Below are 11,631 nucleotides of genomic sequence, written 5' to 3' on the forward strand. Positions count from 1 at the left end.
TAGTCAAGGGAATATGTCCAGCAGGCAAGTGGGTGGTTTCCTGCCTCATTTCTCAGCAAAGCACCCATGGTGAGCCACAAGACAAATGAGGGCCCAGCATTCCCTGCTTAGAAGCTTGTGAGTGTTCCTATCACACTGACTTTCAGTCATGGCACTTGTGACCCAGATGGCCCTGCTTGTCAATCCCCATTCCTATTGCTATGACCTCCTCACTGTTCTAGCTCAGAGCGGAGCCAACAAGCAGGCTCATTGCAGGAATGTCCTTTTGGAGGCTGGAATATCTTTCTAGAGTATTTTGGAAGAAAGATGGAGAATTGCCGTAAAGGGTAAATTAGCCATTTGCTTAGCGTAAAAGACATGTCATGGGGTCTGTGTCAGCTTCTCCTAGGCAGGTTGGGGATGGAGGAACAGAGAACACGGCAAACACATCCTCTCCTTTCAAAGAAAATCATGAGAGAAAATGCTATGGACTGTCCTCACACTGAATAAACTGAATTATTCTTAGTGGATATAAGACTTTACCCACTGCAGGCTAAGTATGGTGGTGAGTGTCCATGATCTCAATACAAAGGACAGCTTAGCTGCATGGAAAACACGGTCTCAAAACTAAATGGGAAAAAATGGGAGGAACTGTTCATTGCCCACAAGGAGGAGGAACAAGGCCAAAGGACAGAACTTAAGAATGAGGTAAGTTGATTTCAAAAATTTGTAATACATGTATTCTAAGCCTGAGATTCAATGAACCAAATTTTAGTCAGAGATCTAGTTTCTCCTGCCTTGAGACAATGAGTTGTATTTTTATAAATAGTATACATGATTTTCTACTTGTAAAATAATTACAGTTATAAAGCTTATTTTTAAAACAAATCCCAGGGACTAAAGAATAAGTGTTAACAGCTTTCTGAAATTTTTTCCCAAAAAATTGGTATATATATATATATATATATATATATATATATATATATTTATATATTATATAAATATATTTTATATAAGCATATATATGAATACTATCCAGATCTGAAGAAAAAATAAATCATAAAATTTCCTGAAAAATGAAATTTTCCTGGTTTAGAATTTATAATATTAAGTGAGATCACATAATCTTAGAAAGAAAAGCAAATACATGTTCACCCTCATAAGTGGAATGTGGAATCTGGTGTGTGTGTGTGTGTGTGTGTGTGTGTGTGTAATATAATATATTACACATGTGGGTACAGTTTAACACATAGAAAAAAAACAAAAAAGGCTAAAGATTAGGGGATAAGAAAATAAAATATAAGCAATGAATAGGAGCTATGAAATATGATATAAAGCTAATTGTTTTTCTAGTTCTAACTCTCATGGACTTTTTGTTTCTGATGATGGATAAGTACATAAAATGTATTCGATAATAAAAGTATAAAATCCGACATGAAGCTTCTGCTCTGAATGGCTACTCCAACTGTACAAAAGCTCAGAGTTATAGTCTTTGGAGCTGGTTAATTTCATTGTGTGTTTTTCTTTGCAATTTTTTATAGTAAAGTTTAAAAATCAAAATAAAAACAAATAAGCAAAATTTTCTGAGGGGTGTCCGGGACTCAGCCCTGGAGCAGACGAGTGGTTTGAAGTAAACAGCAGAAACCAAGGCTCCAATGTTTTCAGCCACCACCCAGTGCCATCTGCTACCACACTGATCGTCTCAGCCTGCACGGCTGCTGCCCAAGAAAGTCCCTTCCAAAGAGGATGAGGCAAAGTAACACAAGAATGGACTGGACGTGGATGAACACTAGGCAGGAGATGGGAGTGGGCCAGCCTCAAGCTAGCACATGGGACCACTGCATCTCTGCCCAGTGGACTTCACGGGGTGGGACACATGGGAGATAACCATAGGGCATCAGCCCAAAGCCTCCTAAAGTATGATACCCAGCTGAAGCCACACTGTCAACGCCCAGCTTGGGCAAGAGGCTCAGCTCTCCAGGAAGGCTCCTAACATATCACCAGGTTCGTCCAAGCTCTCAGACGTGGTGGTGATGAAATCTCACGCTCTTGTCCCCCAAGCACTAAAATGTGTTTATGCTCCTGAATTTAAGGTTTGTAATGGGTTTTGCTCACGGGAACGATTATTTTAGTGCCGACATTTCAAAAAGCAATTGATAAGTTTACACAGCCAAAAGAGCTCTGGCAATTATCTTCAAACTCAGACTCTGTGAAGAGCAAACCAGATCACTTAAGACCCCCTGAATCCATTCTGGGGCCAAGATTATCCAAACTGACAAGCTGAACCTGAGATAATTTATGCTGCAATGGGGGCTGATGAAGTCAAGATGCCAGTGTGGATGGCTGCTGCTAGGAGCATCCAGAGTCTCTTGCTTTCTTCCTGCCAACCAACTCCTTCCCTGCCCCACTCACTTTCCCAACAGAGTTGGCAGGGAAGGGGGCCATTCAGAGTGTCCTTGGCCTGAAAATTTGCTGGAATCATGCGTATTTTTTTTTCATATGAAGCTTTGAATCACTTGTGATAATATAAAGATCACCAATGTCAGGATTTGGGTTTTAATAGCATCTCTTGGCTGAGCCTTGGAGAAATCACACCAGTGAGCAGACAGATACATCAGGAAATGGCCCCGACTCGGCCAAGCTCTTCAGCTGATCCATCAGAATGGGATTTCTGCCAGGTGATTCTAGCCTTAGACCTACACTCTGAAGCACCATAAGAGGGTGAGGTACCAGTGTGCCTGACTTGCTTCAGATCTTCTCTCAGAGGTCTGGAAGAGTTCCTTAAGCTGACTACCCAGGTTCCCGACCTCAGGGTCTTCTTCATCCATCATCCCGGAGGCAGTCAAACTGCAGCAACCTAGGAGGAAAGAAGCCATGCTCTGCTAAGATAAACACACACGTTGAGTCTCTCCTCGTCTCCATATAAAATGAAAGAAACAGAATAAAAAGATCTACCAACCAAGAGCAGGAAGGTTGGGGGAGGGTAGAAAAACAGTGTCAACAGCTAGGGGAGAATGGAGGTGGATGGGTGCCTGTTGTTTTGGAAGGACGGAGGTAGATGTGCCTGCAGAGGAGTTACGCAGATGGGAAGCAACCACCTCATCCAGCTAAGGGCAGTGAGGAGACGAAGGCCCTAAGGTATCAGGTGATTTGGAAGCTGAGTTGAGAAATGCAGCTGGTTGACCCTCTGATGATGAAAGTGAGAATTGTGAGTGAGCCCGATGGTGATGCCCACAGGGCATCAGCCTTAGTTTCATGTCACAACACAACCAGAGAAAGACTGGAGATCTCCAGGGTTAAGTCTTCCAGGCGACACCAAACCCATCCTGGATAGCCAGGCAGCCATTCTGCCCCCCTACCCCTACAGGAAACAGAAGATTCACTCTCTGAGGAAGACAGGGATGGAGGCTTGTGCTCTGAGACTGGAGAGTAGCTGCAAACAGTAGAATAGCAGAGGTCTATAGACTGACTGGGAAACCCAGGCCCTTCCCTGGCCTCTCTCCGAGGCAGTCAGCAATGCAGGTGTTCTCGTAGAATATAGAAAGATAGTCTCTTCAGGAAAGTGACACCTCCCAAGGACTGAATGGCTGCCTCATAGGGCTGTTTGACCCTCTGATCATGGGACTGTGAGACAAATAGTGAATGAGCCTTAGCCCAGTGCATCAAGATCCCCAGGAGCTTCCAACCAGCCCTGGTTTCACGTCACAACACAAAATAAAACAAAAACGCACATCGAGGAGGAAAGGGAGAGGGACACTGGAAAAGAAAATCAGTCAGCAGCCCCTTGTGTGCTAGAGCACACGAAAGGGCTGGGGAGCTGATAGACAGAGGCCGTAAGGGAATGGAAGCAGATGCAGTCACTACGTCAGAAGAACAAAAGGCCACCCTGGTTCCCTTCCCTGCTCAGCTGAGAATAGTGTCTACATAGTCATTATAGTTTGGACACTATGATGATGTCACCACTTTGGGAAGGTGAGGGGCAGAGACATGGGGGAAAGGGAAGAAATATTTTTTAAAAAACCAGCAGGTTCCCGCGCTTATGCCTCTGCCCTGGTGGCCTGCCCATGTACTGGTGGGCAATGGCCGACCTGTTTTTATCTCATGGAGACTCTCTGGCCCGGAGCTCCTCAAATGTCTCCATCCAGCTCGCTAAGTTCCCACTGGCGGCTCGTTACCCGGCCAGCCCCATGCTTCAAAACCACCACAACCTTTGTGGTTCACCTCAAGCAAATCCAAGCTTTGCCGCCATCCCTTTCTCTCTTGAACCCAGACGAGCCGCCACGTTAAGGGAAACACAACACGAACTTAGTTCAGAAGCAACAGTAACTCAATCGCTGAGCACAACAACTGAAATCCTAATTTTGTAAGCCTTATTAAGTCTAACTCCTCTGGTAATTACATCTTGTCCTCCCGTTATCCTTGCCCAAAAAAAACCCTAATTCTCTCCTGCTTCCGTCTTCCTCCGTCCAACACGGAAGTCCCTCCTACTCGCCCAGTGATTGGCTCCTTCATTCATTAGAGAACTGGTTCACAAGAACAGCACCAGGCCCACCCACAACAGAAAATGATTTTCAAGAATGGAAGGGGAGGAAGAGGTAGGGGGTAGGCTTCTGGTTTTCAATATTCAGTTACCTGCAACTATTTTAAATTATGAAAATGCATTCTAGAGTAAATTCAAACACCAGTATATCCCACCTGTGTAAGAATAGAGACGCCAAGCTTCTGTGTCATTCCATAATGATGTCCAAACACACATGAAGGAAGTGCCCCTTGCCTTCTTCACAGCTGCCTAATAGCATAACTCCATGGGACTCACTATCAGTTCCCAGGGATAACCCTTTCAAATTTCTTCTGTTCTTGTTCTTCAGTGGCAGAGAATAAGGGACCTTCAGTTGACCATGAGTGCAGGCTAAAGCAAAAGCAAGACTCTGATCCCACCCACACTCCCATCTCCAAGTCTGGCCATGCTCAGACCTAACTGTTCCAAGCAGTTAATGAGAAGTCTCCAACTTAGAGCAGACTGCAAGCTCAACAGTGGATGAGGCTGTGCATGAGACAGAATTGGCTGCTGGGAGACAGGAAGGCACTGCTATCGCCAGTCTACCACCTCCCTCTCATCTTTCCCCCTTGACAAGAATGCCAATCAAGAGAGTAACTGTAGAAGACCCACCCAGTCCTGGCTTTTGTGGTGTCCAACCCATGCCAATATTTGCACACACTGAGGAAGTGTGCTATACTGAAGCTACCCAGGAAAACAGAGATGAAAAATGCCGGGGGCGGGGGTGTCTGCAATGGATTGGGATGAGAAAACCATCAAAGGAGACAAAACGATTGCATGTTTTGTCATAAGAGAGTTGGTCTAATGGGGCAGAAGAGCTGGCTCGGCAGGTAAGCAAACTTGTTGCTCTTGTAGAAGACCCAAGGTCAGTTCCCAGCACCCTTGCTGGGCCTCTCTCAACTACCTATAAATACAACTTCAGGATCTGACACCTTCTTCTGGCCTCTGAAGATACTCACACATACTCATAAAAAATATATTTAAATAAATATTTAAACACAGAGAGCACATCCTAAAGCCAAACGTCAATGCCTTCCTAATCTGATCCCCAACCAGCATGGTTTGACATAGACGCCTGAGGGAGAGAGAATGGCGCATTATAGAAGCAGTGACTGAAGCTGAGAGACACTTGTGTAGCGAGGAGGCCAGCCTAAGGATCTGCTCCATCCTGCTTGTGACAAAAGCCATGCAGAAGCTCCGGCGCTCTCACCAATATTCCCTATTTAATTTAATTATTTAATTATAACTCTTTTTTTTTTTTTTTAATCCTTGAGTTATGGAATTCTTGGCTTTGTCCTTCTCCCTACCCTGCCTTTGGTGAAATGACTCAGGGCAACATAAAGGGATAATTTAATTTATATAGCAAAAAAAAAAAAAGAAAAAAGAAAATCTAAAGAGATAAAAACTAAAAGAAATAAATTATAAGAAGCAGCCATTAGAGACCCTTCAAAAGGATAACACGATTTCAATTTCCCTCTGTCTCGCTCACTCCTCTCCACTTCTGCTCCCGAGTATGCCTGCATGTCTATATATTTATACAGGTTTTTTATTATTATTATTTAGTTAATATGAATTACAGGCCTCACGCGTCCTCCCTTCTAAATCCAAAATGAGGAAGCTTTCTCTTTTCTCTTGCTCCGTTTTTTTTTTCTTTCCTGCTCACCCCCCTCACTACCACGATTTACATTCTCAATGTAATGTATTAAAAAGTTGACAGGGACGAGCGGATTCACACGATGTCTGCTAAGAAACCCAATTTCCATGATGAATTGCCCGGAGCCCCTGAATCACAAACCATTTTTTCCGCTGCTCAGAAGTTGAGGGTTTTTTTTTTCCCTCCTTCTTCTTCTCCTTTTTTTTTTTTAAATCTTCTTTAAGCCTCTCTCCTAATCTCCGACTAGAAGAGATGGGTGAAAGGATTTTTTTTTCCCTAAACTAAGGAAGGCATTAGCATCTTACTGTTGTGCATCAGATGTGAAAATGCAAGGTTAGTAATATTTCAAATCAGCCGTGGTCTAAACCCCTTGATAAGTGAGCATGTGCCGTCTCTCTCTCTCTATGTCTCCTCCTCTCTCCTCTCCTCCCCATCCCCAGTTTTGTTTGAGTCATAAAAAGGAGCTTGGGGTTGGGGGAGAAGAGGAAAGTTGAGACCAGAGAGAATCTTCACAGATCTATCCATCTCTCTTTGGGAGTCACAGAATTTCAACTAAGATGGCCACTTTCCTAGACTTGACTCAATCTGTAGGTAGGTCAAGAACTTGGCAGTAATAACTCTGACTGTCCATTTGGGCTGCATCTGATGCCTCCAGCTAGCAGCAAAGCATTTCCTTCCCCCAGGAGAAGCCATCCGGGACTGCCCATCGTGAGAGAGCCACCTGAGCTCCTATAGAGAATTTAGGAATTTGAGGATAAACCAAGCTCTCACAGACATTTGGAATTTGGGGTTTCCTGACTCCCTGAAGTTTCAGCTGATCGCCTTTGGGTACATTCCCTCATGAGCTAATAGGGTGCTACATCCACTTGGGAAGAACTGACCTAGAGGTCCACCTAAACACCCTGGCATCTCCCAAAACACCAGCAGACAAAACACAAATAAAGCAATTATTTTTTTAGAAAATCACCATAGTCAAAGAGCTAGTGGGATGGCTCCACTGTTAAGAGTAATGGTCGCTGTTGCAGAGGACCTGAGTTCAATTCCCAGCAAATCATGGCAGCTTACAACCGTCTATAATTCCAGTTCCAAAAAGAGCCAACATATTCTTCTGACTTCCATGAACACATGGCACACATACATACATGCAATCAAAACATTCATATACATAAATAAGTAAATCTTTTAGTAAAAAAAGAATTAATATAGTCAACACTAAGAGAGGCAGGGAGCTAAAAAATGCCAAAGCACTTGAAGATGATACCGAGGTGCAGAAAATAAAGAGTCTGTGCACTCAAGTCTCAAGCCACAAATCCAAATTAGACTCAGGAAGGCTGAGTTTCTCTTTAATGAAAACTTAAAATTCAGGTATTCAGAGAGTTTCTAACCATTTAAGAGAGACCATGCTGTGGCCTAGAGTGTTAAGAATCTCCATTTTGAAACTGAAGAACAGAACTCAAGTGAGCTGCAGCCATGATGGAAGTAACTGAGATGAAGACAACTCCAAGTTTGTCCTGCATGGATAGCAACTCTGGGTTCACCTGTGAGCAGTCCCAGGAGCTGCTACAAAAGCACTTTAAGACAGACCCAACCCTAACAAGGAGTCTCTGGAGGTCTTGGCTAATGCACTCAAACTGACAAAAGGAGGCATCAGGATTTGGTTCCTGTATCTAAGAGGTGAAATGGAGTTCAAGCAATTGTCTGAGGCCCACACATCTGAGCTGGAGTCAAGGGAACATACACTTCAGTCTCACTTTGTCAGAAGCTATGGGTCAAACTTTGGCCTAAGAATTAGTTTAATGTACTTCCAGCAAAAGGATTGGAAAAGGTTCTACCAAGAACCCATAGGTTCTACCAAGCAGAACCCCAAGGAGTACTCCCAAAATAACTTTGGAAGCCTTGAAGAGGCTCACACTCTCTTCAGGGTATCAAAGCAGAGATGGCATATCACAGGATTTCTGACTCCCTAGCGCATTTATTATATGCTCTTTTTGTTAATGTTTTTCAACTTCCTTGTTGGGTTTTATGTCTATTAATGTTATATTAATAATAAACTACTTATTCCCAAGAGGAATAAAAAATAATCTCCATCTTGTGGGTGAAGAAACTGAAGGCTTAAAAGAGAGAAGGACTGGTCCAGCTGTAAGGTGAGAGATGGAATCTAGCCATTGTGGAATAGGCCTTCCTTCTCGTTATCATTTGCATTAGTCAGCTGTCCATTAATGTGACCAAATGACTAAGAAAAACAACCATAATCCCAATGCTCACCTCTGAACCTTGCTGATTTGAGGAAAGCAGTCAGCACAATGTGAGGACATTTCAGACCAAAGCTATGGTGTCTTCCCAGATTGGCTTTAGTAAGGGGACCTAATGGTCATTTGACTGAAAAGTCCTCAATGGGACTTGACTCAGGGATAACAGGAAGTCATCATGGTTCAGGGTCCCCATCACTCAAGGAAGATAAAGAGTGAGACTGGCCTGAGCAGAGATCCTTTCTCACGTGTAGGAACATCTCTGGTAAGCAGGGATCCTGTATCATTTGTAGGAATATCTCTTGGGCCTGTCACTCATTTACCTCCACAAGTAATCCTTAGACACTCATTATTTCTACACTCCCTCCATCCCTTGACACAAACAACTTGATTTGAAAATGGACCAAAATTCCCAACAGGCACTTCCCCAAAGAAGATGGAAAGATGGCAGGTAAGCACAGGAAAAGATCTCCATCGTGCATCATGGGAAAAAGGAAACCAAAACGGCATCTAGATGCCCTTATCAGAGAGGCCAAGTCAAAGTACCAGTACCACTAAATGCTGAGTGCAGAATAATGGGGACTCTCAGTTATGGTCACTGGGAATTCAAAACTAGGAAGAAGGGACAGCCACACCAGCACTGATGTAAGGTTGACCAGTTGGTCTGGCTTGGTTTGTTGTTTTTCTAGCACTGGGAATTGAATCCAGAGCCTCTCACATGCTAGACAAGTGATCTGCCACTGCACCACTGCGCTACATTACCCAACCCTGACTCCGGAAATTTCTTACAGAACTAAACATGTCCTTACTATGACATTACAGTATTCACTCAAGTGGGCTGAAAACGTACGTCCAAACAGACTCCAAAATACAGGCGTCTGGAGCTTTCCAAAGAAACTTTTCTTTTGAGACGGGATAACAGTTGATCTTGTTGTCAACTTGATTGGATCTTGAGTCAACTAAGACACATGCCTCTGGAAGAACCCACTTGAGGAAAAAGATCTTCCCTCTGAGTGGGCAGTGGCTTCCAGTGCCAGTGGCCAAGATAGAAAGAGGTCTGAAGGAAAAACACCTTTTTAAATATTTATTTAATTATATAAAACTATTTTAATTTTAAGTATATTTTGATCCTATTTTTCTCTCCTCCAAGTCCTTCCAGATCCTCCCCATCCTTCTCACCCAACTTAAGTTCTTTCTCAAAGAAAGAACAAAAACCCAACACACAATACCACAGGGTTGTTGGGTTGTTTTTTTTTAATTAATATGGTTTGAAAAAAATAATAAATCATACTGGCAGTAAAAGAAGATATATATGATAATAATAATAATGATATCCCTTGGACTTGAAGCTAACTTCTGAATATGACAGTTGAAGGCCTTTTCAAAACCCTTAAAGGAAAAAGCTACAACCCAGAAATCTATACACAGCAAGCAAATATATGAGATGAAAACTGGACAAGATATATGAGCATTGATTGTATAAGGAAGTGACAGTGCTGTCTAACAGGATTAGAAACAAAAGGCATTTGATTAGGTTGTAACAATATTTTTTTAAGATTTATTTATTATTATACATGAGTTCACTGTAGCTGACTTCAGACACACCAGAAGAAGGTGTCAGATCTCATTTAGGTGGTTGTGAGCCACCATGTGGTTGCTAGAATTTGAACTCAGGACCTTCAGAAGAGCAGTCAGTGTTCTTACCCACTGAGCCATCTCACCAGCCCTGTAACAATATTTTTAAGCAGTGTTATAATACATAGAGCTAGAAAGTTCTCACACTACTAGGAAGGAAGTTTAAGTCCCTTAACTTTGAGTCTTATCATTTAAACCTTCATGTCATGATTTCCAAAGTAACTCCTGAAAATTATAAAGAGAACATAAGGCAGCCAAGATAATCAGAAGAAACAAGATTATAACAATAAACATAAGGAAGGAGAATCAGACATGAAATTGGCATAGAAAATACATTTTATAAAACATTCCTGCATGGAGCATGGTGGTGCATGCCATGAACTCTAAGTCCATAGGGGAAGCTGATACAGGAGGGTGCTGAAGTCAAAAGTCAAAGCTAGCTTGGTTTCCACAACAAATCCTTCCCTAATGGGGAAAAACGCAAAAGTGCCAGCTCTTACAATAACTATGGGCAATAACACCTCCATCAAAGAAAATGAGAGAGGTGGCTCAGGGGTTAAAAGCACTTACTGCTCTTCCAGGAGTCCTGAGTTCAATTTCCAGCAACCATCTGTAATGGGATCCAATGCCCTCTTCATTTGGTGAATCTGAAGACAGCTACAGTGTACTCATATACATAAAATAAATAAAATCTTTTTAAAAATATATATATTACAAATATATATATATACATACATAATCTCCCTACTGCATACTGTTTTCAACCGGTACATAAAATAGTGGATATTAGCCCAGAAACTTAGAATACCCAAAATACAAGATACAATCTGCAAAACGCATGAAACTCAAGAAGAACGAAGACCAAAATGTGGACACTTTGCCCCTTCTTAGAATTGGGAACAAAACACCCATTGAAGGAGTTACAGAGACAAAGTCTGGAGCTGAGACGAAAGGATGGACCATCTAGAGACTGCCATACCTGGGGATCCATCACATAATCAGCCTCCAAACGCTGACACCATTGCATACACTAGCAAGATTTTGCTGAAAGGATCCAGATATAGCTGTTTCTTGTGAGGCTATGCCGGGGCCTAGCAAACACAGAAGTGGATGCTCACAGTCAGCTATTGGATGGATCACAGGGCCCCCAATGGAGGAGCTAGAGAAAGTACCCAAGGAGCTAAAGGGGTCTGCAACCCTATATGTGGAACAACAATATGAACTAACCAGTACCCACCCCAGAGCTCATGTCTCTAGCTGCATATGTATCAGAAGATGGCCTAGTCGGCCATCATTGGAAAGAGAGGCCCATCGGTCTTGCAAACTTTATATGCCTCAGTACAGGGGAACGCCAGGGCCAAGAAGTGGGAGTGGGTGGGTAGGGGAGAGGAGGGGAGAGAGTATGGGGGGACTTTTGGGATAGCATTGGAAATGTAAATGAAGAAAATATCTAATAGATAGATAGATAGATAGATGATAGATAGATAGATAGATAGATAGATAGATAGATAGATAGATAGATAGATAGATAGCAAGGTATAAGTGAAGGGTTAACT

General features: G+C 42.7%; 1 long non-coding RNA gene across 1 annotated transcript in view; it reads right to left on the minus strand.

Annotated features, from left to right (window-relative positions):
* Positions 1 to 4,430, minus strand: part of Gm28167 — a 52,306-nt gene extending 47,876 nt beyond the window's left edge. The window contains exons 1-2 of the long non-coding RNA XR_379749.2: positions 4,201 to 4,430; positions 2,710 to 2,836 (exon numbers count right to left, since the gene is read on the minus strand). This is a non-coding gene — a long non-coding RNA (predicted gene 28167). The remainder of the gene's footprint in view (positions 1 to 2,709; positions 2,837 to 4,200) is intronic.
* Positions 4,431 to 11,631: the final 7,201 nt, after the last annotated feature.

The sequence above is a fragment of the Mus musculus genome, chromosome 9, assembly GCF_000001635.26.
Source record: "Mus musculus strain C57BL/6J chromosome 9, GRCm38.p6 C57BL/6J".
Lineage (NCBI taxonomy): Eukaryota > Metazoa > Chordata > Mammalia > Rodentia > Muridae > Mus > Mus musculus.